The sequence below is a fragment of the Gorilla gorilla genome, chromosome 3, assembly GCF_029281585.2.
Source record: "Gorilla gorilla gorilla isolate KB3781 chromosome 3, NHGRI_mGorGor1-v2.1_pri, whole genome shotgun sequence".
Lineage (NCBI taxonomy): Eukaryota > Metazoa > Chordata > Mammalia > Primates > Hominidae > Gorilla > Gorilla gorilla.
The window spans coordinates 175,001,706-175,023,748 of record NC_073227.2 but is presented as its reverse complement, the minus strand read 5'-3'; positions in this window follow the sequence as shown (position 1 = coordinate 175,023,748).

Below are 22,043 nucleotides of genomic sequence, written 5' to 3'. Positions count from 1 at the left end.
ATATCACCAAGGAAAGAAGTGGAATCAATTTCTAAAACCATCTTCTCCTGGAGAATGTGGAAACTAATTAGTATAGGTACATAACACTAGACAGATTTATTTAGAGAAAGAGATAATTTAAACTCCAAGAAAAACAAAAAGCTGGTACAAGAAAGAAAAGTAGTCATGGTGAGCTGTGAGCAATATTTACATCAACCCAATAATGTAAATATTGAGTAATTTAAAAAATAATTATGACATAACTGCCTTGGGTGAATGAGGCTGGAGAGAAGTTGGTGTGTTTATGAGTTGTATTAGTCCATTCTTGCATTGCCATAAAAAAAACTAACTGAGACTGGGTAATTTATAAAGCAAAGAGGCTTAATTGGCTCACAGTTCCGTGGGTGTGCTGTACAAGTTTTGGCTTATGGGGAGGCCTCAAGAAATTTACTGTATTAGTCCATTTTTACGCTGCTGATAAAGACATACCTGAGTCTGGGCAATTTACAGAAGAATGAGATTTAATGGACTTACAGTGCCACGTGGCTGGGAAGGCATCACAATCATAGCAGAAGGTGAAAGGCACATCTCACATGGTGGCAAACAAAAGAAAAGAGTTTGTGCAGGGAGACTCCCATTTTTAAAACCATCGGATCTTGTGAGACTTATTCACTATCATGAGAACAGCACAGAAAAGACCTGCCCTCATGAGTCAATTACCTTCCACCCAGTTCCTCCCACAACACATGGGAATTCAAGATGAGATTTGGGTGGAGACACAGCCAAATTACATCACTTACGATCATGGTCGAAGCCAAAGAGGAAGGAGGCACCATCCTTACATGGCAGAACAGGAGAGAGAGAGAGAGAGAGGGAGGGGGAAGATGCCACATACTTTTAAACAACCAAGTCTCTGAGCACTCACTCACTATCACAAGAGCAGCACTGAAGGGGATATCTGCTCCCGTGATTCAACCACCTCCCATGAGGCCCCTCCTCCAACACTGGGGATTACAACTTAACACGAGGTTTGGGTGGAGACACAGTGCCAAATCATATCATTCTGCCCAAGGCCCCTCCCAAATCTCACATCCTTCTCACATTTCAAAACACAATCATGCCTTTCCAACAGTACCCCAAAGTCTTAACTCATTTTAGAATTAACTGAAAAGTCCACAGTCCAAAATCTCATCTGAGACAAGATAAATCCCTTCCACCTATGAGCCTGCAAAATCAAAAACAAGTTAGTTACCTCCAAGATACAATGATGGTATATGCATTGGGTAAATAGTCTCTTTCCAAAAGGGAGAAATCGTCCAAAACAAAGGGACTTCAGGCCCCATGCAATTCTGAAACCCAGCAGGGCAGTAATTAAATCTTAAGGCTCAAAAAAAATCTCCTTTGACTCATGTCTCACATCCAGATCACACTGATACAAAGTGTGGGTTTCCCAAGTCTTCAAGTAGCTCTGCTCCTGTGGCTCTGCAAGGTACAGTCTCCATGGCTGCTTTCATGGGCTGGCATTGAGTGCCTGCAGCTTTACCAGGCACACACTGCAAGCTGTTGGTGGATCTACTATTCTGGGTTCTGGATGACAGTGGTCTTCTTCTCACAGCTCCACTAGGTGGTGCCCCAGTAGGGACTCTGTGTGGGGGCTCCAGCCCCACATTTCCCCTCTGCACTGCCCTAGTAGGGATTCTTCATGAGGGCTCTGCCTCTGCAGCAGAATTCTGCTTGGACATGCAGGCATTTCCATACATCCCCTGAAATCAAGGCAGAGGCTACCAAAACTCAACTCTTGTCCTCTGTGCACCCACAGGCTTAACACCGTGTGGAAGGCTTGGCAGATTCCAGCTTGTCCCCTCTGGAGCAGTGGCCTGAAATGTATCTGGGACACTTTAGCCAAAGCTGGAACAGCTGGGATGCAGGGAGCAGTGCCCCAAGGTTGCACCAGGCAGCAGGGCCCTGGGCCCCGCCCACAAAACCATTCTTTCCTCCTAGGCCTCTGGGCCTGTGATGGGAAAGGCTGCTGCAAAGCTCTCTGAAATCTCTTCCAGAAATTTTCCCCATTGTCTTGGCTATTAATATTCAGCTCCTCTTTACTTATGCAAATTTCTGCAGCTGTCTTGAATTCCTCCCCAGAAAATGGGTTATTCTTTCTACCACATGGCTGGGCTGCAAATTTTCCAAACTTTTATGGTCTGCTTTCTTTTTAAATATAAGTTCCAGTTTAGGTCATTTCTTGGCATATGCATACGATTATAGGATTTTCAAAGCAGCCAGGCCACATCGTGAACCCCTTGCTGCTTAGAAATTTCTTCCACCAGATACCATAAATCATCTCTCTCAAGGTCAAAGTTCCTCAGATCTCTAGAACAGGGTGCAATGCTGCTGTTTTTTTGTTTGTTTTATTTTTTTGTTTGTTTGTTTTTTCTTGCTAAAGAATAGCAAGAGTGACCTTTACTCCATTTCCCAATAAGTTCTTCATCTCTATCTGAAACTACCTCAGCCTGGACTTCACTGTCCCTATCACTATCAGCATTTTGGTCACAACCATTCAACAACTCTCTAGGAAGTTCCAAACTTTCTTACATCTTCCTGTCTTCTTCTGAGCCCTCTAAACTGTTCTAACCTCTGCCCATTACCTGGTTCCAAAGTCTCTTCCACATTTTCAGATTTCTTTATAGCAATACCCAATTTCTCTGGTACCAATTTTCTGTGTTAGTCTGTTCTCACACTGCTACCTGAGACTGGGCAATTTATAAAGAAAAGAAGTTTAATTGGCTCACAGGACTGCAGGCTGTACAGGTTTCTGCTTATGAGGAGGCCTCAGAAAACTTATAGTCATGGCAGATGGTGAAGAGGAAGGAGGCACTGTCCTCATATGATGAAGCAGGAGAGAGAGAAAGAAACAGGGGAGGTGCCACACTTTTAAACAACCAATCTTCAAGCACTCACTCACTATCACAACAGCAGCATTGAGGGGGAAATCTGTCTCCATGATCCAACCACCTCCCACCAGGCCCCTTCTCCAACACTGGGGATGACAATTCAACATGAGATTTGGGCGGGGACACAGAGCCAAGCCATATCATGAGTTATTTAAGGGATTTAAATTTTTATCTTTTATAAGAAAAGTCAATAATTATAATGAGAAATAGCAGTATCATATTATTTAGAAATATAGAACTACATGTTAAGGAATAAAGCTAAAATAAACAAAAACAGCTGTCTCTGGGGAATCTGACTTAGGACGGGAAGGTAGGAAACTGATACTTCTAATTCTTATCTACTATTTGGCTTTTTATAATTCTGTATATGTATTGCTTTTGGCAACATATTTAAAAGGGAGAAGCAGGAAACCAGAATTTTATTGGAAACTCCCAAGTTTATTATGTGTTGAAAATTAATACAAAATTAACAGATAGAAAGGTAGGAGGACACCTCAGGGTTCAAACAACATACCTCCCTAACTAACCTCTCTATGCCAGATCAGGCATCTGGGCCACAGGAAGGTTTTGAAGGGTAGAAAAGTAATACTTATTGAGCAACTAGTGCATGCTAGCACCATTAGAGAAGATTTTCAGAGATCATTCTGCTTCATCTTCACCACGACCCTGAGGAGTAGAGAAATTATTTTACAGATGAAGGACTAAGTCTCTGAAGGATGAAGAACATAATTGCAAGCACTCGTTTGTATTTCCAATTGTGAACTTCAGAGGACTGTGGACGGCATCTGACAACTGATTCTCATCACACCTCAGATGTGTGGAGTCATTTTACATATGAGAAAATTGAGACCCACCAAGGTCAAGTGACTGACTTTGTTACACAATGAGTAAGCAGCAGAGCTGCAATGTGGCCCCAGCCTCCAATTACAACTCCCTACTCTGAGCCTTTGGGAGACACAAACTGTGTCTTCTCCCTGTTTGTACCCCCAGCACCTCATACACTGTGCATGGCACATAGGAAATGCTCGCTCAAAGTCTGTTGACTGAAGCAGGCAAGGCTCTGAAGGGGTCTCACCTAGTTCATTAGCCCATTAGCACAGGTTGATTCCAGTAGAATCAAGCTCCCAAACTTCCTCTTTCTAGGCGCCATGCATGTGACTTGTACAAGGGCTGTCTGGATGCAGCTTCTGCAAGGGAAGGCCCTTTCTCCAGAACAAGAGAGAACCATTTAGCTCACCTTCAAGTGGCCCAGAAAAAGTCAATTTACAGCTCTCCAGTCCAGGACTTAACACTGAAATGTCACACACTTTAAATTACAAGACAAGAGCATTTTCACTCTCACGAAATAGCAAAATTAAATATTTAATGCCAAAAATAAAATAAAACTGTGGAAACAATTTTGGAGCCCACAGAACTTTCGAAAATGTTATTAACAAACTGTGAAATCAGGGAGATAAAAATCAGACACCCTGAGGGGGAACAGCAGGGCCCCCAGTCCAACCTCCTCACCCTGAGTCATGGAGAGACCAGTTTCCACTCTGTGAGTCCAGGAAGCAGGGGGTATGGAGCTAATGCATGTCTCCTGCTCCACGCTGGCTCTTAGGGCAACACTTGGAACATGGGATGAGTAAATTCTCCAACATCTGAAATTGTTGAGAAATTGGGTTCATTCTCGTAGTTTCCCTTGGCCAATTCCACACCTCTGGGCAGGAATCGGAATTACACAGCTTATCACTAGGGCTTCCACAATAATAAATTTAAAATTATTGCCAAGAAAGAAGTACTTGTTGTATGGATTAAGTACTGTAGAGCATTCACAAAGAGCAGGGTGGATTACACAATATTTCCAAAGGATCCTCTTTCTTGTCTAAGAACTTTGCAGTAATGGTGATGTTAGCAGGATTCTGTTCTGCTCTTAATCAGAAAAATTTGGAGTCAGTTAACTTTATTGCTCACAGAGATGCTTCCTAAGACTAGAGAGATGATGGAATAACATCTAGAGAAGTGTATCTACCCCTAACCATGTGGCAGGGTGGTTACCTATCTAAAGTCTCTTGCCAGGTTTAAGAGGACGAGCATGTGTGAGTATGAGGAGCCTATGGCCCTATGTCCAGGAAACACAGATCTAATACCACCCCCGACCCTCGGATCCTCAGAAAAAAAAAACAACACCAAAGTCCCCAAGCAATAGAATAGGGATAAGAGAAAAGGGTACAATTCTACAGACATTCATAGCTTTCCTCTAACAGTCTTCCTTGTTCTCCTGACACTGGCTCACAGGAATTTCTGAAGAACCTACTGCAGGCTCTCTGGAATATCAAATTTTTCCAGCCCTGCTCTCTGAACACAAGTTGCACAAAACTGCAAGGGTAGTTTTATATTTCTAACCGTAAGTATTAAACCAGGTGGCTACTAGGCCTCCCTAGGGCCAGCAGGGTGATTCACTTCCATTCCCACTTCTATTCCCACTTCTGTTAAATACTATTAAAGACCAACAGATAAAGCACCACAAAAATGGACATTTTTTTAACTCATTCATGGGAATCTCTGATTTTAACCAACATTACAAGGGAAACACTTGGATCGTGGGGGCCGGTATATCTTAGAGAAAGTCATGCAAGCAAGACTGAACTGCCTATATACATCTTCACGAATGTTCTCTGGCAATCTTTGCTCAAGAATCCTTGAAATCATGCAGTATTTCCTGGAAAAATCTCTCTTTCCTCCTTACTCAAACTTGAGGTGATGTAACCATCCTGTGTTAGGGCAGAATTATCAGCTTTAGAAATAGCTTGTCTTACAGGCTTTTTGCATTTTGGAGAAGAGTGGTTGCTGTGCTTGCCTGGCTTTGAGGACTGTCAGTCCTTTCACTGTTCTGCAAATCGACAGTCCCAAAGTGCATTAATGCTTCAAATCAAAATTATCTCCATCATATTTTTTCATATTTGCCACCCCCAAAACATCTGAAATGCTGCTGAGTACATTTGACCTTTTCTGGTGCAATTCAAGCTCAATAAATAAAACTCCACCTCTGGAATCTTTCCATGCAAACGCAAGCTTTATAATAAAGGTTGTCTCTATATTGATGGTGGAATCAGATATGGCACAACTACCCTAAAAGAGAATCTGGGACTCTGTAGCGTAGTAAAAGCCTGCAAATAATTATATCCGAGGTCACCCTTCACTTCCAACAACTTATCCTGTGGTAATTAGGAGTGTTCCTAAAGATGCTTACACCAGCAGTTTTTATGATGGGAAAAATTTGAAATCAATCCAAAGTTTCATTAATAAGACATTGTTTCAATTAATTATTAATCTTTGTATGATGCGTGGATATATATTAAAGGTAATATCAGTAAGATTATCTAATGTACTGGATATACAGTAAGAGACATAGAAAGAGTGAAGTTTTGGCCTGAATAACTTTAAAACATGAGAGTGCCACTTACTGAGTTAGGAAACGCTGGAGGAGGAGCAGCTATAGGGCTAATCAAAACGATGTTTGCCCGAGTTCATGATCATGATCCCAGTTTACACTCAGATGTGCTTACTGGCTCTGGGCCAGGCACAGCTGTACTATTTGACAGTTATATTCACTCATTTAATTATCAGAGTAATTCTTAGAGATAGATTACTATGATTGCACCTGGGATTATGATTTACTTTTTATATCTAAATATTCCAAATATCTAAATATTCTTTTACAGTGAATATGTGTACCTTATATTATAAAGGCAAGTTGAATGTGTGTGTGTGATCACAGCAGTGACAAATAATGATACATGTATCAATTTTAGTACTCACTGAGTCCCTAGTGATTGCTCAATCTAGGTTGCTATGAGATTCACAAGTGATCTTTTAGTTCAGCAGTTTTCAACTTTTTTTTTCCTGCCAGGCAAGATGAGTTCATATGCAAGACTCAGTCCCATGGAAACCCCCAGAGTAATACACAGTTCCCTGTACCCTAGTTGTAATTAAACCCCCTTTTCCTCTCACTTTTAAAAACACTGGACTTCAAATGAAAGAAATAAAAATATTAAAGGGATAACCTTGAATCTGCTCTAATTGTTTTCATGTGAAATTTTGCAACTAGATTACTTTATCTATTATACCTAATACATCTGAACACGTTATTCACAACACATCCCAAAAAAATGGAGACTCACCAGTGTGTCCTTACATCAAGCTGAGATCCTCTGGTTTAGATGATTGTATGAATCAGATTCCTAGATGGTACTCATTTTTTTTTAAGTTAGGATCTCACTCTGTCACCCAGGCTGGAGTGCAGTAGTGCAATCATAGCTCACTACAACCTCAAACTCCTAGGCTCAAGCAATCCTCATGCTTCAGCCTCCCAAAGCCTTGTGATTACAGGCATGAACCACTGCACCCAGCCTGATTTTCTTTTCAACATTTTATAAATGAGAGCTCTTATTTAGTTCTGTCTTTTCTCTCCAGTCACTAGGATTCAACCACAGGTTTGGCTGTTTTGTCCAACAATTTTCATCTATGTGAACACATGCAATGAAGTAGAGAGCTGGAGTGATTATAGCTCCTTACATTAACTAAGGAGACATTTGAGACAGGGGTCCCCACTAACTACCATAATACTCTCCCTTCTAGAGATTTGCGCAACTCTACCTGCCATGAGAATAACAGATTTGCATGGAATTCTGACTGTGCTCTGTTGCTATCTGATATTTTCAGGGTACATAAGTGCAAGATGAAACAATCATATCCAATTTAAAATGAAAAATCAGACTGAGACCTCGGCTCATTATGCTCCTCCATTAATGCTTAGTAAGCTCCCTAATTCTGGAATTTCACCAAAAGCAGTCACATTCAATTACTGTAACTCCAAAATAAATATCTATTTTTATTTTCTTTTGAGAATGTAGAGTGGAATCCCATCATAACACGACTCTTATTAAATAGAATTGGATACGCCTTGGATCAAATTGAGTCTCCTGAATCATGAACATTGGAAATGGAAAGGAATTAGAGATTACATCGTCCAACGCTGTCACTTAATAGATGAGGAAAAAGATTCTCAGAGAAATTGAGTGATCTGCCCAGGACCACACAGAAGTGAGGACCAGAACCCAGCTAACCTTACCCTGAGTACAGGGCTCTTTCCACCCACTAGACTATGTGACCTGCCACTGCCACTGCCACTGCTGATGGTCTCAGTTGGCCACACAATCATTCCCAGGAGAGGACTAGGGAAACATCAACCACAACTGTACCCTATGCCTCATGTCCCGCATAGCATCAGAGCTGGATTGTCAAGGACAGAAGAAAACCCACCCAGGCAGCAGAACTAATACCTAGTGCCTCGTGGCTGGGGATCACGCGGGCTTTCGGCTCTACCCTAGATTCCAAGCTAGATATTGTGAAAGGAAATTTGGAAGGACTAAAGAAAAAGAAAGAGAAGGCTAGCAAGAAAATAAATTGTGCTCATGGATGTGTAGAAAATTAAGGCGACATTAAGGAAATACAGGTAAGAAGCATTTAAGAATCAAGCCTTTGTCTTTTAAAAGTTACTTTCAATAACAACTGTATCAGAGAATTTCTCTCCTTATAAATATTTGCTCAATTTCTAAATAAAATAACATGTAAATCACAATTATTTTCTTGCCTTACACCTTCTCTTGCACCCCAGCTCCAATTTCTTCAACAGGCCAGCTAGTAAGAAAACCCCAGCTTGCATAGCAGTCAAGAGTCAAAAAGCTTATAATAGGAATGGTTTTAAAAATCTAAACTTGGCAGTGCTATCAGCTCTGCAGTAATCACGAGCAACATGTTATCACCTTTGAGAGTATATTTAGATGTGGAAATATCATTTAGACTTTATGTCAACCATATAGAATAGCATTTTCCTGCCTATAACTATTTACCACAAGCTAGTAACCAACCACTGACTTTTATATACACTGTAGAATACTATAAACAGGCTGGGTTTATCTAACAAAATGCTTTACCCTCTGTTTTGATGACAAGCATGACAGTTCCCAGGTAGCCACCCTTTGGAAAGCCTTCCTTTAGGGGTGACAAGTCAGACTGCCATGTCAGTTACAGTGGCAGGTCTGTCCTGGAGTTGCATTTTTGCAGGATTGTCCCTGCTGGCTCAAATTCCTGGTTAGCTATTCCTTGGACTTACTGATTCAGTAGGATCTGCAAATAATGCTAGTAGGTCATATGCAAATCACATCACAGAGAAAACTGCCCCTCTGTTTTAATTACTAATAATGATTGGCCACCTTTCAGGGAACTGGTCAGGATCCTCTTCCTGAGGCTGCCATTTGCTGCACCATCTTGGACCATTCTTCCTCTCTAAGCCTCCATTCCCTCATCTGTAAAATAATGCAAGGAGTGAAGAGGATTGCTCCAGTTGTCTCAGGCTCTGACATTCTGCAGCTTGGTTTTGGGAAAAAGTTGAAGTAATTGAAAACAACTAGCTGTGAGAATATTAAGAGAGACTCTCGTTGCAGGTCAGGGCAATCCCTTACTAATGATAACGCAGATGCTGCCTGAGCTAAGGCTAAGAGGTTGTTCATTTAGATGTTTGTATGAGGATCTGCAATTCTTTGCAGAAGCATTAACATTTAAGTGTACATTTCTGGGCTATCTTTCCCTTGCTGAGTCTTGAGAGTTTTACACATATTTAACCAAGAGCTGGTGTTCCTTCTCAACATGCACCCAGATTATGTTTAATTCCAGGACATATCACACAGTTGACATCCTCCTCAATGAGATTCAGAAAGTGTCAGTTGGCCAGATACAGATTTTATTAATGTAACCTAATTATTAATATCTCCTCACTGGAGTCCAGCTCTTTTACTGATTTGGAATCCTGATACTTCATAATTTCTCAAGCTCTGTTCACTGTCTGCAGAATCAGCTGCCTTCATCATTCTCAATTCACCAGGCCTGCTATTGTGAAAGTACCAGCTATGGCCTGTAACACTCCTCAACCCCAGCTTTCCAAATAAGCCTCCAGAAAATATTACTGAAAGAAAAGGTAATGGCAATGATAAAATAGCTTGCAAAAGCTGCATTCCATCCATAATACTGGATTTATGTGGATACTTTTATAGCAAAATAAAAGCATGCCATATTTTATCAGGGAAACTGTGCCATATTTTAATTCTAAGTGTGTAGATTTATCTTGTGTGAAGCAACCCCAATATATTAAAATCTGGCAATATTAAGTTGGTAAATTCTAGAGTAGTTACTTAAAAATATTTTCAAATTACCAGTAAAGTTTTTATAAAGTAACTAATTAATGTTTATTAATTTTTCCACGAACAGAAGAGTGAAATTAATTTAAGCCTCTGCCTGCACTGAGAGCCCCCAAAACAGATCTTAGTAATTTATACAAGTATCTTATAAAGTATTATAGCTGATATGATCCAAGCACTATTTTAACTTGTACCGATATTAATTCCTTTAATCCTCAGAACAATCCTATGAGATAGATTGGTTAGCATCTCTCTGAGACACTGACAGATGAAGTGGTTTGCCAGAATCATCCTCTAGTTAAGTGAAAGGACTCAGATTTGCACCAGGCACCCTGGCGCCACACTGCATGCTCCTAACCTCATGGCTAAGCTTACATTTTAAAATGATAAACTTGCTTAGTACATTTACAGGTGATATGATTTTTAATTTTTTTAATGTTAGTTTTAAAACCAAAGTACTTTAACTTAGCCCAGACTCACAGCCAGGTCTATGAGCAGTGCTTCCCATGAGTTTTGAACTAGAGGCATAAATTTGTCATGAGTCAATCAGTTGCAATGACAGACACTCACATTGAAGCAAAACACAGACTTGTTGGAGATATCAAACTGAGATATTGGGGTGGAGTTGGCCTCAAGGACTACAAAGGACTCAAAAATTATCAAACTCACTACTCATAGTTCTCAGATCTGACTTCCTTTGCCTCTTGGCCACATTCTCTTCTCTTCTTTTTTTTTAAATATTTTGATTATACTTTAAGTTCTAGGGTACATGTGCACAATGTGCAGGTTTGTTACATATGTATACTTGTGCCATGTTGGTGTGCTGCACCCATTAACTCGTCATTTACATTAGGTATATCTCCTAATGCTATCCCTCCCTACTCCCCGCACCCCACAACAGGCCTCAGTGTGTGCTATCTGATCTTTGATAAACCTGACAAAAACAAGAAATGCGGAAAGGATTCCCTGTTTAACAAATGGTGCTGGGAAAACTGGCTAGCCATATGTAGAAAGCTGAAACTGGATCCCTTCCTTACACCTTATACAAAAATTAATTCAAGATGGATTAAAGACTTAAATGTTAGACCTAAAACCATAAAAACCCTAGAAGAAAACCTAGGCATTACCATTCAGGACATAGGCATGGGCAAGGACTTCATGACTAAAACACCAAAAGCAATGGCAACAAAAGCCAAAATTGACAAATGGGATCTAATTAAACTGAAGAGCTTCTGCAGAGCAAAAGAAACTACCATCAGAGTGAACAGGCAACCTACAGAATGGGAGCAAATTTTTGCGATCTCTTCTATTCTTTTACTGAAGATGGGAAATGAGATGAGAGGCTTGCATGAGGGAGAAACAAAAGAGCAGTTGCCCAGGTCCCCCAGGACTCATGAGCAGAATGATCACCCGTATTGTCTACTGCAGATTTCTACTACAGAGAAATAAATTCCTATCCAGTTTAAGCTGCTGATATTTGGGGCCTCTATGACCTACAGCCAAACCAAATCTTAACTAAGTCTAGAAATGAAGTAATATTTAAACGTGCCAGGATACAAGGAACCTAAGTGAGGGACCGGGGGATGCTCACTTGGTGAGAGAATGGAGAGATGAGAATTTGTTGTTGTGCTTTCATGGAGAGGACCACCCTGGGGCCAAGCACCATGCTGGGCATCTGGACACACTAACTTGTTTCATCCCCAGCATCAACTCTCTGAATTCTCCATAGCTATGACCATTTCACAACTGAAAGAATAGTCAGGTGACTTAAGTCTTTTTTCTAAGGTCACACAGCTAGGAAGAGAGAGAGGTAGGATTTGAGCCCACGTGGAGCTGTCTCTCTGCTATGCAGCCTGCCTCCTCGGCCTCCTGATGCAGGGGTTTTATTGTGTGTGAAAACATAATACAAAAGGTAGTTATTTCACCCACAGATTAAACACAGAAGACGCCTCAATACCAAGCTTGCCAATCCATTGAAAACATTCAACGTTTCAAGTTCCTTTACACCCAGCTTCAGGAATATGTGCATGGCATCTCTTAAGCTTCTCCTCCACTGCGGGCTGCTTTGCTGCAAGACAGTCCACTTGCCTTTGGGTTAGGGGAGAAGGCAGTTTCACTTTGGGAAATATCCTAACAGATAAATTAAATTCAGAGATGAAACCTTTCTTCCCTGACTGCAGAGCACATTAGCAACAGAGTCAAGCCCAGATCTTGTCGCCCCAGGTTTGCTTCCTTGTAAGACTTGCTTCCACTCCAAAAGTCCTCTCGCCCTGCAGAAATCTTGCAAGAGTTCAATGCCAGAGCTTGGTCAACCACTATTATGGAGCTGACAGATTCTTGGCTCTTCCAAGGTTTTTTTTCTTTTTTTTTTAAATGAATAAGTAGGTCTAATTAGGTTTATTATAGGAACAAAAGTTCTTCTGGAAAGTTAATTCTTTAAAATGGTTGAAATGAAAAATAATACTTCTTCCCCACCCTTCAGAGTCCTCTCTGATTTAAGCAGATGAAAACACTAGCATTTCTAAACCCGAGGCTCTATTTGGGATGTGGAATATAAAGTGCCTTTTCTAGCCATTGTGACAGGAAAGGAATGTACAGGTTTCTCAAAAGAAGATTGCAGGACCCATGCTGATCTAATTTATGTATCTTCCTGCCAGGAAAAAAAAGAAAAAAAACCCTCATGGATGTGGCACTTATTCAATGATTATTTGATATTTTAGATATTCAGGGCATATTTGGAAATATTTTTAAATTGAGTTTTAAAACTTCTATAAAGAGAAAATATACTCCTTTCAAGTCTTAACTTCTGGACAGCCACATTGAAAAGTACTCCTCACATGCAGAAAGAGATTAATGATTAGAAGACAACACACGGAAATGCGACAATTATTAAGTCCATGGACCGATTATAATGTTAGTCAAGAATGACTCATGGGATTGTATCTGGCTTTGGGTTTGGGTGTTAGCAATAATCATTTGGAATAGCTCCTTTTGCAAACCAGTCACCTCATTTTGCTCTTTCTTTACCTCAAAGGAGAGGAACAATGAAAGAGGAGCCTTGCCTGGAGTGCATGAGCACACTCAAGCCAGTGTGTGCTCAATGGAGAGGTAGGGGTGTAGGGCACTAACTGAGGCTCTGGACAAAGGGAAAAAGTCCTCCGTGTCAGAAATCTGCTTTGTGGGAGCTGGGTGGTTTTTAAAGGACTTTGTGCAGAGCTTCTCAAATGTGAATCCACTTAGGAGACACAATATTTTAAAAACTTCTGTAACAAAATAAATTATTTATTAATAAGCAAGCATATTAGTGTTTCATCAGTTCTAGGGATGGGTTCTGTTTATCTCAATATCCCACTGCTGTATTAGCTTCCTAGGGCAGTAATTGCCACAAATGTGGTAGCTTAGAACCATAGAAATGTATGCCCTTACAGTTCCAGGGGCCAGAAGTCTGAAGTGAAAGCGTCAGCAGGGTTGGTTCCTTCTGGAGGCTCTGAGGGAGGACCTGCTCCCCGCCTCTCCTCCAGCATCTGGTGGCTGCCCACAGTTCTTGGTGCTTCTGAGCTTGTAAATGCATCACTCCAACCTCTGCTTTCTTCTTCTCATGGTCTTCCTCTCTGTGTCTCTGTGTGTCTCTTCCTTTTCTCTTATGAGGACACCCATCAGTGAATTTAGGGCCCTTCCTCATCCAGGGTGATTTGATCTCTAGATCCTTGCCTTAATCACAATGGCAAAAACTCTTACTCCAAATAAGGTCACCTTCACAATTCTGGTTTCACATTCTTTTGCGGGGGGTGGGGAATATTTAACCCGCTACAGAGGCAATGATGTCAGTCCCTGGAAACTCCTGAGGTTCATAGTCTTGGCTTCATGTCTAAGCTCTCTCCTTTTCTCTTTTCTTTGTTTCACTTTCTACTTCCCTTCCCCTCTAACACACGCAAAACAGAGTTTGTAACGTGATTACTCCTGCTCCATTGCAGTACTTGACAAACTAAAGTAAGATATAGACACCAATAAAAATAAACACTTTCACAGACTCTGGTTGAATTTAACTATCTTAATTTCATTTCAATGTGCACAATGTAGAACTAGGTTTAAAGTTCTTAAGCATAAAGTTCTTATGCAATCATAAAACAAAAACAAATCTACGAACTAAACACAATGAAAGTATAAAACCAATAAAATTTTAATTTATTCATTCCAAAAGGTTTTTATTGAGTATCTATTATGTACCGGATACTGTCGAAAGTGCTAGAGATACAGTGATAAACAAAACAGACAAAAGTAGCTGACCACATGGATTACACTTACACACTTCAGTATATTGATAATTCTGAAAGAACCAGGTAATATTAACATGCCCAAACCAAACACAATTCACAAGGGACTCTATGAAACTAACTGCTACTAACCAACGTCATTTGAGTTCAGCCTATCTATGCCACCGTTTACCACATAATAACCCAATTCTACAACCTTTTGTCTGTATTCCAGTAACTGCAAACATTTCCTCCATATAATGAACTATAATATCATGTGGTACAATCACATCATTTACATATTAAACCCACCCTTTCCTTTTCTCATTAAGCTTCAACATTTTAACAATAGATCACTCTGCCACACCATCCCATTTTCTTGCAAACCAAATCAACAAGTCCATATATCAAATACTCAAGGAACCAAAATTTTGCTCTATGAAAGTTCCTTCTGAGAGCAAATTTCACTTCAAAGGAGAAATTGTGCCTTTGCAACTGATTTTTAAAATTTGACCTGCACACTCTGGTCTTTTTTTTTTTTTTTTTTGCATGTCCTGGTTTATAGCTTCATCAGGATTCCCTATATTTCTAGAGCCTTAATTCCAAAAGCACACAAGGATGGAAAACATTGCTCCACCCCAATATTTCATATACTCATCCCCTTATTTTTTCTTTCCAGCATTTAGAAGAAACAATGGGATATGTAAAATATATTTGCCAAATTTCAACTTAACATTTTAGCACTTTTGCTTAGCTGTTACCTGCCAGAATAATGAATATCCCAGAAGCACCACAACTCAACCTTAGACAGAAAGCCAGAGACAAGGGGGTTGTAGGGAAAATGCTATTATTCTATAGTGACCATTTATAGTCATTCACACCTCCTTGACACCCTATGCTGTCTGGACCCCTGAATCCCAGGCATCCACAGGAGCAAATGCACCAGAGCTCATCCCTGTTACATAAAGAGTTTAAAATATATATTTTAAAGTCATTTAGGACAATTTTGTTCTTTGAGCATTGCTAGTGTTCAGACTCCTGGGTAAATAGTCATCTGCTGAACAGTGGCAGCCAAGAACGGTTACTATGATTTTGACTTTAGGAGCAACCAACCCAGTGGCAACCAGGCGTGTCTAACAGCACATTAAACATTAAATGCTGTCATTTTGGCAATTACGTGGTGCCAATTCTCAACTACAAATACAAAGAAAATACAGCATCTAAATCACACAGCAGGGTTAGTTACAATATGGTTTATTCAGATGATCAAAAAGAAAAGGCAGCCTTTTCAAAATCTTAGGGAGCATTTGCTGGGCCTTGAGAAGGTATCTATAGACCCTGATTGGGAAACACAGATCCACACATGTGTTAGACTTCCTTTGTCCATTCCTGGTGTCCTAGCCATGCCCTCTCTAGACCTCTTATCCTTGGCTCATGGTCACATCTCTCTTTGCCTTTGTCCCCATCTACTGCAACCCATCCCCTATGCAATAGCCTGAGTGATTGTCCTCAGTTCAACCTACATTTTTTGAGACCTACCATGTACCAAATGCTATGTAAAGTTCTAGGGATACCAAAGTGACAGATATATGATTTCTGCATAGAGTTGACTCCTAAACAACACAAGTTTTAACTGCATGGGTCCATTTATACATGGATGTTTTTCAATAAAAGTTATACCGAGAGTGCCTGCCTCTCCTGTCTCCCCTCACACCTCCTCCATCTCCCCACCTCTGCCACCCCTGAGACAGCAAAATCAAAATAAAAAATTCTCCTACTCCTCAGTCTACTCAACATAAATGACTAGGATAAAGAAACTTACCATGATCCTCTCTCACCTGGTGAATAGTAAATATGTTTTCCCTTTCTTATGATTTTAATAACATTTTCTTTTCTTCAGCTTACTTTATCATAAGGATACAATATATAATACATATAACATACTAAATACTTGTTAATCCACTGTTCATGTTATTAGTAAGGCTTCCGGTCAACAGTAGGCTATTAGTAGTTCAGTTCTGGGGGAGTCAAAAGTTATCCATGAATTTTTTACTGTGTGTGGGGGGTCACTACCCCTAACAATGGTGTTGTCCAAGGTTCAGCTGTATAAGGAACTCACAAACATGTATTCTTAAGGGGTTCTCTTTTTCAACAAGTCATGATCTCCTTCCCTCCTTCAAAGTGTTCTTCAAAATGTTTACTTTACTCATAGTCTTCCCAGACTCCTCTCTTCAGAGCCTCCTCTCAAAAACACCTTCAGAACTCACCTAGCCATAAGGTAGACCTCACTCTCTCAGTGTTCACATTTAAGTTCATATTATTATGCACACATTTTTCTCAATTTGTGCTCTCCTTTCTTCAGACTGTGAGCTCTTCCAAAATCAAAACTTTTATTCACAGCTTCATTCTTTAAATGAATATATCCTAGTACCAACCACTATGCCCCAGGAAGCAAACATCTTCTGTTCTTTGTCAACAAGAGTGAGTCCTTTGTTACCCGATTCAATCTGAAAAGCAACCTCAGACAGTTTCAAAGGGTGAAGTTCTTTGCTCCTTCAGCCTACAGCATTTGAGACAAGCACAGGTAAAACTTGAACCAGAGTCTGGAATTTCAGAAGCCAGCCAATCTACAGAGCTAGGCTGGGCCTTCTGTGCACGCTAACCACCAGGCTTCTTGATTTAAGTCAGCCCTACAGAGCCCCCTGCTCTCCCAGAGTCTGAATTGAGGATTCAGTGCACAGAAGTTTGTTTGCTTCCTTTCTGGTTTTTTTTTTTTATTATACTTTAAGTTTTAGGGAACATGTGCACAATGTGCAGGTTTGTTACACATGTATACATGCGCCATGTTGGTGTGCTGCACTCATTAACTCGTCATTTACATTAGGTATATCTCCTAATGCTATCCCTCCCCCCTCCCCCCACCTCACTACAGGCGTTGGTGTGTGATGTTTCCCTTCCTGTGTCCAAGTGTTCTCATTGTTCAGTTCCTACCTATGAGTGAGAACATGCGGTGTTTGGTTTTCTGTCCTTGCAATAGTTTGTTGAGAATGATGGCTTCCAGCTCCATCCTGTACAAAGGATATGAACTCATCCTTTTTATGGCTGTATAGTATTCCATGGTGAATATGTGCCACATTTTCTTAATCCACTCTATTATTGATGGACATCTGGGTTGGTTCCAAGTTTTCGCTATTGTGAATAGTGCCACAATAAACATACGTGTGCATGTGTCTTTATAGCAGCATGAATTATAATCCTTTGAGTATATACCCAGTAATGGGATGGCTGGGTCAAATGGTATTTCTAGTTCTAGATCCTTGAGGAAATGCCACACTGTCTTCCACAATGGTTGAACTAGTTCACAGTCCCACCAACAGTGTAAAAGTATTCCTATTTCTCCACATCCTCTCCAGCACCTGTTGTTTCCTGACTTTTTAATGATCGCCATTCTAACTGGTGTGAGATCATATCTCTTTGTGGTTTTGATTTGCATTTCTCTGATGGCCAGTGATGATGAGCATTTTTTCATGTGTCTGTTGGCTGCATAAATGTCTTCTTCTGAGAAGTGTCTGTTCATATCCTTTGCCCACTTTTTGATGGGATTGTTTGTTTTTTTCTTGTAAATTTGTTTGAGTTCATTGTAGATTCTGGATATTAGCCCTTTGTCAGATAAGTAGATTGCAAAAATCTTCTCCCATTCTGTAGGTTGCCTGTTCACTCTGATGGTAGTTTCTTTGGCTGTGCAGAAGCTCTTTAGTTTAATTAGATCCCATTTGTCAATTTTGGCTTTTGTTGCCATTGCCTTTGGTGTTTTAGACATGAAGTCCTTGCCCATGCCTATGTCCTGAATGGTATTGCCTAGGTTTTCTTCCAGGGTTTTTATGGTTTTAGGTCTAACATTAAATCTTTAATCCATCTTGAATTAATTTTGGTATAAGACGTAAGGAAGGGATCCAGTTTCAGCTTTCTACATATGGCTAGCTAGTTTTCCCAGCACCATTTGTTAAACAGGGAATCCTTTCCCCATTGTTTGTTTTTGTCAGGTTTGTCAAAGATCAGATGGTTGTAGATGTGTGGTATTATTTCTGAGGGCTCTGTTCTGTTCCATTGGCCAATATCTCTGTTTTGGTAACAGTACCATGCTGTTTTGGTTACTGCAGCCTTGTAGTATAGTTTGAAGTCAGGTAGCGTGATGCCTCCAGCTTTGTTCTTTTGGCTTAGGATTGACTTGGCAATGCGGGCTCTTTTTTGGTTCCATATGAACTTTAAAGCAGTTTTTTCCAATTCTGTGAAGAAAGTCATTGGTAGCTTGATGTGGATGGCATTGAATGTATAAATTACCTTGGGCAGTATGGTCATTTTCACAATATTGATTCTTCCTATCCATGAGCATGGAATGCTTTTCCATTTGTTTGCATCCTCTTTTATTTCCTTGAGCAGTGGTTTGTAGTTCTCCTTGAAGAGGTCCTTCACATCCCTTGTAAGTTGGATTCCTAGGTATTTTATTCTCTTTGAAGCAATTGTGAATGGGACTTCACTCATGATTTGGCTCTCTGTTTGTCTGTTACTGGTGCATAAGAATGCTTGTGATTTTTGCACATTGATTTTGTATCCTGAGACTTTGTTGAAGTTGCTTATCAGCTTAAGGAGATTTTGGGCTGAGATGATGGGGTGTTCTAAATATAGAATCATGTCATCTGCAAACAGGGACAATTTGACTTCCTCTTTTCCTAATTGAATATCCTTTATTTCTTTCTCCTGCCTGATTGCCCTGGTGAGAACTTCCAACACTATGTTGAATAGGAGTGGTGAGAGAGGGCATCCCTGTCTTGTGCCAGTTTTCAAAGGGAATGCTTCCAGTTTTTGCCCATTCAGTATGATGTTGGCTATGGGTTTGTCATAAATAGCTCTTTATTATTTTGAGATACATCCCATCAATACCTAATTTATTGAGAGTTTTTAGCATGAAGTGCTGCTGAATTTTGTCAAAGGCCTTTTCTGCATCTATTGAGATAATCATGTGGTTTTTGTCTTTGGTTCTGTTTACATGCTGGATTATGTTTACTGATTTGCATATGTTGAACCAGCCTTGCATCCCAGGGATGAAGCCCACTTGATCATGGTGGATAAGCTTTTTGATGTGCTGCTGGATTCGGTTTGCCAGTATTTTATTGAGGATTTTTACAGCGATGTTCATCAGGGATATTGGTCTAAAATTCTCTTTTTTGGTTGTGTCTCTGCCAGGCTTTGGTATCAGGATGATGCCGGCCTCATAAAATGAGTTAGAGAGGATTCCCTTTTTTTCTATTGATTGGAATAGTTTCAGAAGTTATGGTACCAGCTCCTCCTTGTACCTCTGGTAGAATTCAGCTTTGAATCCCTCTGGTCCTGGACATTTTTTGGTTGGTAGGCTATTAATTATTGCCTCAATTTCAGAGTCTGCTATTGGTCTATTCAGGGATTCAACTTCTTCTTGGTTTAGTCTTGGGAGGTGTATATGTCAAGGAATTTGTCCATTTCTTCTAGATTTTCTAGTTTATTTGCATAGAGGTGTTTATAGTATATTCTGATGGTAGTTTGTATTTCTGTGGGATCAGTGGTGATATCCCCCTTATCATTTTTTATTGCATCTATTTGATTCTTCTCTCTTTTCTTCTTTATTAATCTTGCTAGCAGTCTATCAATTTTGTTGATCTTTTCAAAAAACCAGCTCCTGGATTTATTGATTTTTTGAAGGGTTTTTTGTGTCTCTATTTCCTTCAGTTCTGCTCTGATCTTAGTTATTTCTTGCCTTCTGCTAGCTTTTGAATGTGTTTGCTCTTGCTTCTCTAGTTCTTTCAATTGTGATGTTAGGGTGTCAATTTTAGATCTTTCCTGCTTTCTCTTGTGGGCATTTAGTGCTATAAATTTCCCTCTACACACTGCTTTAAGTGTGTCCCAGAGATTCTGGTATGTTGTGTCTTTGTTCTCGTTGGTTTCAAAGAACATCTTTATTTCTGCCTTCATTTCGTTATGGACCCAGTAGTCATTCAGGAGCAGGTTGTTCAGTTTCCATATAGTTGAGTGGTTTTTAATGAGTTTCTTAATCCTGAGTTCTAATTTGATTGCACTGTGGTCTGAGAGACAATTTGTTATAATTTCTGTTCTTTTACATTTGCTAGACTCCCACACAATAATAATGGGAGACTTTAACACCCCACTGTCAACATTAGACAGATCAATGAGACAAAGTTAACAAGGATATCCAGGAATTGAACTCGGCTCTGCACCAAGCGGACCTAATAGACATCTACAGAACTCTCCACCCCAAATCAACAGAATATACATTTCTCTCAGCACCACATCACACTTATTCCAAAATTGTTTGCTTCCTTTCACAATTTGTTCAACATTCCCTAGGAGCCCCAACCTAAGTCACATCCTTCCTTAGTTCTGCTTGGCTCCTACTGTTCACATTTTACCATCTAGTAGGAAAAACAGGCCAAGGTTTATATCATGACTGCCCAGGGTGATTCAAAAGATTTGTAACACTCATAATGTCCAGAAGACAAAGAAGTCAAGACCCGCCTGAATTGTGTAACAAAGTAATGCATAAAATAACCCATGAGCTTCTAGCAGCAGAATTTGCAATAACAGAGAGAGAGAGCAAACGAGATGTCGAAACACTCGCTTTAGTTCACTACATTCTAGAAATCATTCTCTAAGATTCTGTTGATGGAGCAGAAGCATTGCATACATTTACTTGCACACACATATGCACATACAATAATAGCAGCAAAAGCTCTTCTAAGAACTCTCCAGATAATGGCTCACTTAATCCTCATCATAACCCTATGAGGTAGGTATTATTATTACTTGCATTTTTGATAGACATGGAAATTTGTCACCAAGATCCCACTCCAAAAAAGGACTCACTTCTCAGTTGCAGGTAGCCTCCAGCTCCTTCAGGGTCTGTCTCAACTGCAGAGCTGTCCTGTCCAGAGTCATGTTCTTCAAACAGGAACCCTGTGTCAGCAGAATGAGTTGGGGAAAGACAGACCTGGCCACTGCAGCCTGACCTGGGGTAACACCGATGGACAATATTCACTCCAGGACTCCCCACTGAGCTATTCCCAATATTGTCAGGCCTGAATCACTGTTTGAATTCTCGCTCGCCCAATTCCCTTCCTCCCTTTTCCTTTTACATGTCCTAATCTGTAATCAATGCCCTGCACACCAAACTCCATCTTATCATCTGCTTCCACACAGCTTAGCCTGGAACATGCATTTTACCCACGAAAGCATTGAAGAACAGGGTTACATAACCAGTAGTATCAGAAGCCAGATTCTAACCAGGTAGTCTGGTTCCAGATTCCATACGTTTCAGACATTTTGCTAATCTACCTTGCAATATGTGAGGGACTTTACGTTCTTCTCCTCCAAAACTTCAATTAGCCTTAAACTCCTTTAGCTTCAGGGCTGTGAACAAGGACTGAGGACATCTCTACTGGCTCTTCCACTGTCTGTATTAAAGTTATTCCATTTGGATTGACTACCAGATAGCCTTGTGGGTTTTCTTTTAAGAGTCATCTCAGTGGCTCCACTAACTCAGAGAAGATACGCTACCACAGTTGTGAAAC